The sequence below is a fragment of the Rhagoletis pomonella genome, unplaced genomic scaffold (genome assembly GCF_013731165.1).
Source record: "Rhagoletis pomonella isolate Grant_MI unplaced genomic scaffold, Rhpom_1.0 Rhpom_scaffold_01550, whole genome shotgun sequence".
NCBI lineage: Eukaryota > Metazoa > Arthropoda > Insecta > Diptera > Tephritidae > Rhagoletis > Rhagoletis pomonella.
Window position 1 is genome coordinate 1 of NW_023460104.1, and position 10,620 is coordinate 10,620.

At 34.1% G+C, this 10,620-nt stretch overlaps 1 long non-coding RNA gene across 1 annotated transcript; it reads left to right on the forward strand.

Moving 5' to 3' along the window:
• Window positions 1–2,083: 2,083 nt before the first annotated feature.
• Window positions 2,084–9,297, forward strand: LOC118752494. The gene is made up of 2 exons (XR_004994692.1): window positions 2,084–2,202; window positions 8,966–9,297. It is a non-coding gene; the product is annotated as an uncharacterized LOC118752494 (long non-coding RNA).
• The last annotated feature ends 1,323 nt before the right edge of the window (window positions 9,298–10,620 follow it).

Consider the following 10,620-nt stretch of genomic DNA (forward strand, 5'->3'; position numbering starts at 1 on the left):
AGGCTGTTAAAAGTATTCCTTTGAATTATCCGGCTGTTTGAATTCGGAATTGGTGTACCTATCCGAGCTACAACCTGACCTCTTTGGTCCAGGTGGTAAAAACAGGTTACCGGGAATTTCGCGGTAGAGAGGCTTAAGCTCATTGCGGTGCAGAAGCGAACTGGATCAGGCACGACAATTTCGCCCAATCGTCACTGCATGAGGTCAGTGAAACGCCCTCTGATGTTTATTTGGAAATGTGACTGACTATTGCCGACCACTCAGATAATTTGGCGTTATCTGGAAGAGAGGAAGCCTTGAAGGCCTTCGAAAAACTGCTGAAAGGGTTCTTTCACAGGTGCGGTTACGGTTAAGCTGGGGATTTATCTGGGTGTTTGCGGCGATTTTTAGCATCAGCATGCCTATTTAGTCGCTACCAAAGGCTTTGAAGGCGTTTGGAATCCCGATGGCCACCTGAACTTCCCCGGCTAAAATAGCTCGCGCATTGCTTCGGCTGCGGCTGTGGCTGCTTTGTCCTGGCGTTTCGGTGGGTTGGGTAGAAATCTTTCGCTTGCCAAAGTTTGCTCACACAAAAGAAGAAGCATTAGGTCTGCAGGTGCACATTCCACTTTTCCGCTGGTGTTGGATGCTTATTTCCAGCATGCTTGGAATCGACCTGGCAAAGGATGTCACGCTCATTTGCTAGTACAGCGGTTTCAGTTGGAACAGCGATTTAAAATTTTGATTTTTTTGTTTCAGATTAAAAATCTCACTCCTAAAAGAGTGCAGACAACTTAACATATGTACAATTTATTAGGCAACACCATTTTGTATCTCATTTTAATTATGTATTTTTAAATAAGTGGCGTAGGAAAATTTTCTTGACATATCTTAAATATATATAACTTTTTATATTTTTAAGTCTCGCTTTTCCCTCCCTTTTCTTCCAGATTCCAAAACATGACCAATCGCACAGTAACCACCTACAAGAATGGAAACAAAACTCGAAAAACAATTGTCAGCCAAAAGGTTTCAACCAGGGCTACAAAAACGGGCGTCACCCATAGTGTTGAGAAGAAGGTTACCGTTATAGAAAAAGTAAACATACCACAGCCAAAGAGGGGATCCAACAGCTATCCTTACATGACTGTGGGTTGCATTACTTATGGAAGAAATTAAAGCAAAAAAATTTCTAAATTTGATAAAATTTTGTAAGGGCCTGAACTAATATTTTGTTAACAGTCCACTTTTTTAACAAGAAAATTCAATAAAAACGTATAATTGAAACAATGTGTATGTATGTGTTTTGAAAAATTTTGTTTTTTTTTTTGTTTAAATTGGACGGTATGGAGTTTTCCTAAGAAAACGTCCTCGGGATTTGCGGCACAAATTTTTAAGCTTAGGTAGTGTAAAGCTGATTAAAACAGGCCAGCTCTAATTTTTCTCCCTTACTCACCACACTTATGTGCACACTAGGGTGGTCCAAAAATGCATGTAAAAAAAAGTAATGTAGGAATTTTTATGCTCTCAGCCCATTAGATTGTTCTATGTATATCGCAAAAAGGAATACCACTATTTTTTTATTTTGAAATCAAAAAAAATTTAGACGTCGCTCAAAGAGCTCAAAGTTTTCCATGTATTTTATATGTGGAAAAACCACTTCGTAGAAATGGTATAGAATTCTTGCAAATCAATATTTTTCGATCACAGTAACTATATTTTATATGTCCGCCAAAACCCCTAGAAAATGTCAGACAAAGCAATGGGGGGATAAATAAAAAATCTTTAGCATTGAAAAATGGTTAAATCAGCAATTGGATATTTTTATTGGAAGTCTCCTGAAGAGAACCAGAGTTTTCCGATCGAAAAATATTGATTTTCAAGAATTGCATACCATTTCCACGAAAAGTTAGTTTTTTCCCATATAAAATACACGGAAAAACTTTGAGCGCTTTGAGCGACCTCTAAATATTTTTTGATTTCAAAATAAAGAATAAGGGTATACCTTTTTCGATATAGAACCATCGTAGCATTAAAATTCCGACTTAACTTATTTTGGACCACCCTAGTGCACACATAAATATACATATGCACATATGCACGTAAAAAAGCTCATATTGCTACAACGAGTTGTGGAGTCTTGCAAGAGATTTTGAAGTAAGAATTCACAGTACAAATTTTGCATTGGTGATTAAACGTACGTTTTTCTTGACTTCCAAAAAGGTAAGCAACCAATTTGAACTACATATCGGAATAAATATTTTATTTATGCTGCTAATTATGTGTGTGATTTTTTTTATTGTGATATAGAAAAAATTTTGAAAATATAATATTTTCAAGAATTTGTTTCGATTAAAAAAAATATTTGGCAATTTTTTGAGCAAAAAAAAAACTTGGACTGCTGTGCTGCGCAGTTTTTTAAAACATAAAAAGGGATAACACAGAATTGAAAAACAAACTTGAAGTGAACAGGTTCAAAATAAGACCAGCAAAAAGTAAAGCTTTTACAAAAGTTTTCGCAAATAAAGGTTTCGGTAAATGTAAAAAGCCGATTAATCGATTTTTTATTAGTAAATAAAAAACTACTTTTATAAAAGTTTAAGTGAAAACTTTGAAAAAGTATTCATACAAAATTTCAAAAATAAAAAAAATACGGAATATAAAAACTTTACTAAATAAGTTTTCCAAGAAGAATTAAAAAAAAAACAAATAACTAAATTAAATTAAAAATTGAAATAAAAAATTTAATACACCTAAATTTGCAAGAAAGAGACATAATTCATTTAATTTTGCTTTTACCAAATAAAAAATTGTTTAATCCTTTTTAAACAAAAAAAGCATCTAGTTCAAATGTTTTTACTACGATTTTCCACAATTTACAAACAAATAAAGGTGGGTAGATACGCGAAAAGTTGAGAAACAAAAATTTAATTCAAAAAATTACGAAACAGTTGTCAATTAAAGTAAATTCTAGAGAATTCACACCAACAAATGTGGCAAAATGTAAAAAAGGGTAGGCCAAAAAAATTCTGAAATCAAAAAATTATTAATGCCTTATTCATAAAAAATTAAATAGATTCATAGATCTTTATAAAGTGATATTTTCATACAAAATTATGATTCATAAAGTCTTATTTATTTTTTATATATTTGGGTGTAAGTATTAGACCACGTAAAAAAAATAAAAATAAAAATCCTGCAATGCGACCGGAATCTGGCTCAGATTTTAGTATTTGGTATAGTACCATAATTTTAAGAGATCGCGCATTGCCCGTTCATTTTTCCCATAGGAATAACATAATAATAACATTTTCCTTTTAAATGGTTTAAATAAATAAATGAGTAATTAATACAAAAAAAAATCACATAACAATTTTGCTTATAATTTTTAACACAGCAAGGTTTTCTGACGAAAATTAAAAAAAAAAATGACAAAAATATATTAATTTAATAAAGTAATGAAAGCTCCAAATTTAATATTTTTAATTGAATAAAAAAATTGCATAAAAAATATAATTATGTGAAAAATTTGTAATTTAAATTAGGATTTCTGTGATTACTTTTGCAGTAAATTATTTATTTTTGGAAGTTATTAAATTTTTTCAAAGTAAATTTTCAAATAAAAATAGTGTACATACATATATATGTACATCAGGTGAGTAATTTGTTTGGAGCAAAATTTTCGAAGAGAGTGTATAGCAAATTCAAATTCTACGATTAATTCTAAGCAAAAATGGCGAAGAAACTACATATAAATAAAAATTGACGTTTGAGTCTCCCAATTTTCAAAAGAAAAAGCAGTATATTGTAATTTCTTTTAACTTTTTTTTATACATAATTTTCTAATTTTTTTTTGTTTTGTAAAGAAGTTTCTTAAATATGAAGAATACACAAAATTTTCTAAATGAAAAATTAATTACGTTCAGAAAAAATTACAGTGAACTGATTTTTCTTTTTAAAAATTGGGAGGGTCAAACGTCATTTTTGGTATATAATTTGTTCACCATTTTTGCTTAGAATCGAACGTAGAATTCGAACATGCCATACACTTTTTTCGAAATTAAATTACTCCGGCCTAATGTTCATATGCACATAAATCTCATTTAAAGAGGAACATTTGTTGACATAAAAATTGTATTGAGAAAAACTATTCAAACTACATTTAGCTCAAAATCGAAATGAAAAAAGTAATTAATATGCAAAAATTAACTCAGACACTTTTCTTTAAAGGCTTATAATCAAATAAGCTGGAGAAAAAAGTTTTGAAGCAACGAAAAAAAAAATAACTGAAATAATTTTAAGTAAAATTTGTGTCACATAGAAGTATGTCACTGATGGAAATTGTGGAAACTGTGGTCATTATTTTAATGAAAAGAAAAATACATATAGTGGTTATTATAATTTTACGGCACTCACATACTGACAAGATTTGACTATTTTATTATTTTTTAGTTCTAATTATTTGTTTATGAAAATATAGTTTGTTCTATAACAAAAACTCAAAAAATCCAAGGTGTTGCTGATTTTCTCCATATAAAAAAAGCCGTCGAACTTACTTCGTATGGAAGAAAATTATTAACATCGTAAACAAAAAAAAAAATTGCCAAAAATCAACAGCAAGTCCCAGGTACTTCAAACTTGCACTTCATTACACTGATGGGCTCTAAGAAATGTAAATAAAAGCTCGAAATTTCTACGAAAGTTTTGAAAGTTTGGATTTATACGGTTTTTGATAAAGAATAAACTATATTGTTATAAAAAAATAACAAAAATTACAAAATAATAAAAAAGTAATAAAATCTTCTCAATATATCAGGGTCGTATAGTTATGATCAGCACTATATTTAAAATTTTTGCCTCGCAATTGAAATTAAATCGATTGAATTTTCTTTGTTTTTAGCAAGCATTCATAAAAATTTTAAAACATAATATTTCCTTGCGCCTCTTTTGTTAAAATTTTGTGTTTGTGTTTCTCTGCTTCGTAATCAGGAGTGTATGTATGTATGATCTTTTTTTCATTCTGAAGTCCAATATGCGCCATACAATATTGCAACCTAAGCAATTTTACCCGCGAAGTAAAAGAATTTATTATTCTACGATAAAGTGAAAACGAGGCGAGAATATGAGACTTACATAATTACTTACATACATATGTATGTATATGTACATATGCGCGATCGTTTGCGCTGAAGCAACAATACTTGCTTATAATTACGAAATTCAATTTGTATACACTCTTACGTACATACATACATACATACAAACATAAGCATAAGTGTACATTACGGTGCGGCATGATAATTCATGAAATATATTCTGAATGCACACAAACTATACGATACACTCATTAGGACTTTGCTTTAAGTAACTCCTGAAAGAACTGTTAGTTTTGTAACTATATGCCTTCCTAGTGTTTCATATTTAATATCCGCAAGGCCTGAGCATTCACACAGGAAGCCTATTCTTGCCACCAGATTGCCTGGTGCCACGCGTTGGTTGCTACTATTTAGGTATTCTGGATGTCTGCAAGTTAAACTTCGTTATCGACTCCATAACATATAACATATAGGACAACGGCGATAACGATATTTAATCTGTAGTTAGTGTTAACCAGATATTGAATTATCGGCCCTTAACCTTTTAAGCAGTTTCGAGCTCCTTGTTCGGTTATTGTCAGACCAGAGTTTTCTTGATATCACAGAAGTTTGTATGTTTGGTTGTAAGTATACCTGACCACCTGCTTCAAGTCACTACCAGGTATTACTACGTTAGTGTTGAAGTCAAGCTTGGCTACCAAATAGTCTGACGTCTTTCCTAATTGCAATTCGTTAGTGATCAATTGGTGTGCAAATTGACTAGGGCCCAAAACCCTGCCACTCTGTGTCAGACTGCATTGATACCGGACATTCAAAAGTTACCGATACTTGCACTCAGTGTCGATAAAAAGTACTCGATTTAAACTACTAGGCTCCGATTGCAGAGATATGATTTTAAATTTCAGTAACAACCGACCAAAAGTTTTTTATTTTAAGTAATAAATAATACTAATACTTTTTTAATGCTCAATTTTAAAAATAATCAAATTCGACTCATCTCATTCGCAAAAGTCTTCGATCCCTCCGAACAAAAAATTAAAATAAAACCCACCGCCTACGTTATGGTTAGGAAAAGACAACTTCCCATAAAATTTACCAGGCGTTTGAAGGCGAAAAGGGTGCCGTTTCCTCCCTCCATTTACGGCCCAATTCCATTTCCATGTTTCATACGTAACTTAATTTTCGTAATCTTACCCTTTTTTATAGGTCACCTTAATGTAGGTTCTCGTATAGCTGAAATTTGATCGCCCTGCTATTGATGTGCTTATTTGAATTTGCTTATTATTATATTTTTTTTTTTTTGGATTTTGAATTTCTATAAATATTTCCCAAGAAAAATAAAATGCTTAGGTATGTAAAACGATTATGAGAAGGCTTCTTAGTGCAAGCAAGAAATAGTAATTATTGCTTATTTCGCTATAAGCAATGCATACTGCCCAGCAGGAAACCATAGAGTCCGGAGCCCAAAGGCGCGAAAGCAAAAGGTTCGGTTGTGACTGTGAAAGTACTTAATGCTCATTATTTATTTTTTATGAAATTATAGCTCTTTATCTCACAAAAACCATATGTGTCTTCACACCTATGTAAGCTTGGTGCTCGGTAACACAAACAAAATACATGCAACAAAATGACCGAACACCGAGTTACCGAGTACCGAGCTCGGTGTGAAGGCCCATCATGTAATTCCGAATTGCAAAATTTTCCAAAAATTAAGAAACTCGAAAAAATTCAACAAAATTGCAAGAAATTTTCAATAACTTTTCTCGAGAAAATATTTTGCTATGCAGTTTTATATCCTATTAAATTTTTGTATAATAAAGCTCAACTTGCACGTGAAGCAGAATTTAGGTGAGTGGTTTTTATCGAAAGCTAGCACACCAAATACAGTTCACTCGACACTGCTCTGCTCATTCTCGTTAGACGGACTCATAGAAAATGCGAAATACGCTTTGAGTCTTCCAAGATACATAGCTGGAGTGTTTAAAAATGTCTCAAGGGGCATTTCACATTCTAAGAAATTGTACGATAAACTTGTTAGGCAGATCTCGGCGCAATGACGGTTGAGTACGATTAAGCGTGACGTATAGAGGGGTACACCAAAACGAGGAGTGTTATCATCAAGGGACAAGGAGCTGCTGTGCAAATGCTATAGAGATGGAAAGCATTGAAAGCCTTAACCCAGCAAACCAACTCTTGTCGTCCGGGTTTCTCCCTTGTCACCACCGTCAAGTATTCTTTCAGGAGGCCGATTAGCAACTTGCTCGAAAAAGTCCATATGGACAATGTCAGTCATCTCAGTACGAACGTCGGGAATCTTGGTTCCTAGTCCCAGTCCGCCCTTTAAAAGTTAACTAGGCTCTATCTCTGGTCGCAGTTCCCATTTGTTTCTACGTCGTAGCTTTTCGGCTACCCGCAACTGCTGCATAATTTCTGCTGATACACTGCAGATCGCCTTCCACACTTCTTTGCATTCAATCATTCATAGCACGATAGGACCCAGAGCTTTTTAAAGCAGCCGTGGCCACTGATGATTTGCGTGAGGTATTTAGTAATCCACCTCACCGTGATTCCTTTTAAACCATGCAGACGACGAAGATATACTTATGATAGATTACTAAATGGAGTAGGAGGTGCGGTTGACTACTCTGAACTGGAAAAGTACTGATCATTTAAAGTACCGAATCACTGTGGAAAATATTAAGCTGAAATTTTCGCTAAGAAGTTGGCAGAGTTACTGCAGAAAACTATACATAATAAGATACACAATAGAGGTATTCTCGCAGTCAAGCAAAGCTCTTGCACGGTTTGCAAAGCTGTTCCATAGGAAAACCGGTTTTTTACCATGCAATCCGGGAATACCGCCATTTATATTGACAATCAGGAAATCACTAAGGCACTACTTTCATACATATATACGTACAACCTACTCGAATACCCCTTTAGAATGTAAGGAGGCTATTGGAAGGTTAGTAATAGAGAAACCCGTTCACCCAACAAAGGTCTTGAAGGTAACGAAAGTGCTGAAGAACTAGTCAAAGAAAATATAGGTCTAGACGTCTGTGTAGCGATAGACATGCCCATTGCTCTACAGGAAATCAATCGATACTGCGATCTATCCTTGAAACGCTGTGCAGATAATGAGTGGAAACATACACAGGGTTATAGGGTTGCAAAGACTGTGAGTGGATCGTACAAGGAACAGATACCGATTTCTAGTTAAATATAAAAATAGTATACTTTGAGACTTCCGGTAGAACTGTCAAAAAAGGGAACCATCCATTCAAACAAGTGGAGGATAGAAGTGTTCGAAGCCCAACAATCAAGAGGAACCAGTTTCCATGATAGCCGGTTATACTTGGCTGGAACGACACAGATTCATATCACCAAAAACTCTTCATGGAATTTTTATGCTGTTACAACAACAACAACAAGTTGAATACATAGTTCGCAAGTCTAGCCACAGGGGCTGCAATCAGGATTAGGCCTACTACATTCAATTCGCTTCAGGGTGCTGCACTTTTTCTTAAAATTAGTTCAGCCCAGCAATCATTAAAATTAGAGCATGATTAGAAAATGAGCCAAGCTCTAAACAATTTCTCTACTAACGTTAGAAGACGATAAGAAAAGCTGTCGAGATTCACAGCATTCTCTACCAAAAATGAGGGCTTAAGTTTATAATAATCTAACTCAACCGAATTTCACGTAATCAACTACGCCATTAACTTATTCGTAAGCATGTTTTTTGCAGTGAAATAATTTTTAAGTACTTTTAACGCTTCGGAAATTCAATAGTTATAGAAGCATACAGCGCAAAAATATAGTACACATTATTTTTCCAAAGTTCCTCTAATTATAATCATTTGTTGTCTTTTTTTCTCCGTTCTTTTCAGGCTTCAAAAATGAACAACCGCATGGTATATTACACTGGCAATGGCAACCAGACCCAAAAAACAACGGTTAGCTATCGAGAGTCTACACGCGCTACGAAAAATACCATAACGCATACTTATGAGAAGAAGATAACACACGTGGTTAAAGAGCCGATTTCAAATTATAATGGGCACAATAATAACTACAATAGCAATCGCGCGCTTCCTGGACCCAGCTATAATAATAATAAAAATTATTATTGATGCAAGAAAGAAATTTTTTAATGTTTTTTTACCAATGATGTAATAAAAAATATAAAAGCGTCGAGGATTTATACTTTTATAGAAATGTATATTTATGCTTTTTGAATTAAGAGATTAGAACGAAAAATATTAAAATGTAAGGTATGTATTTATGTACTATATACCTATATACATCCTGCTCTAGCCAACGAATTGATTTCGTATAGCGTCAGTGTAGATCTTCTGAAGCGCATAAAAACATTAGAACAGCGTCGAAAGAAGTCTTGAAGATAGATAATTTTCTCTAACAACATACCCGTAAGTGTGCGTACCGAGAAGAGCAGTTTTGAGCGGAAAGTAACTTTCATATAATTGCTACTTTGTGAGAGTGTTCATAATATTGATACACAGAACCGAGCAACAAAAACCGAAAAAATGTTTCTAACGGAACCGAAACTCGATTTGAAAAGAAATAAAAAACGGTCTGAAAGAGCCTCAACACGATTCCAAAAGAACCGCCAAAGAGTTCCGGAAACTCGATTGAAAAAGCACCGAAAAAGGGTTCGGGAAGAACTGAAACTCGATTCAAAAAGAACCGAAAAACCAAAACTCCATTCCAAAAGAACCAAAAAAAAGGTTCCGGAAGAACCGAAATTCGATTGCGAAATACCCGAAAAACGGTTCCAGAAGAACCGGAAAATAATCTCAGAATAACCAAAAAAATAAGTAAAAGGAACTTAAAATCTTTCCAAAGGAACCGAAAATGGATCCTACAGAACAGAAAATCGGCCACGAAGTGCACATTGCACTATTGGCATACAATTTATTGCTTGAAATTCGGTTTAAATATGAAAAGTCAACACTTGACTACGATGCCCGAAAGTCACAAGCCATTTACACAGCCCCTGTGAGTTTTTAATAAAATCATGATTAAATAATTTGACCATAAACACGTGGCCAAAATCATATACATATGTATGTATGTACATAAAAAATTGCTTTCATAATTATATGCGGCATAAATCCTCGCTGCGCCATCGAAAACGTGCGTGTATCCCCAGAGTCATGTATAGGGAGAGAAAGCTCTCGATTTCAACCCTTTGAAGCAAGTTTTTTCTACTTATTTCGCACGCTGCTTAACCGCTAAGCAATAGCAAGTGAAATGCTGTAGTGAGCAAATGTCCTGCTCCTTTTGGGCTCACTGCCATGTAGTAAGCCGTTTAGCAGCATTATGGCCTGACAATTATTGTTTTGTTAGTGGTGCTGGTGGTGGTGTTGATCTTAGCAGGAGCTTTAGTGCATAGCAACCCTCCGACCGCACGTGTCACACTAATTTCACACTTTACACTATGGGAACCTTCTTCAAATTAGACTTTGAAGGTAAGACGTTTTTCTGTGGTGGAAATTTCACTGGAAGTCAAAGTTATAACCCA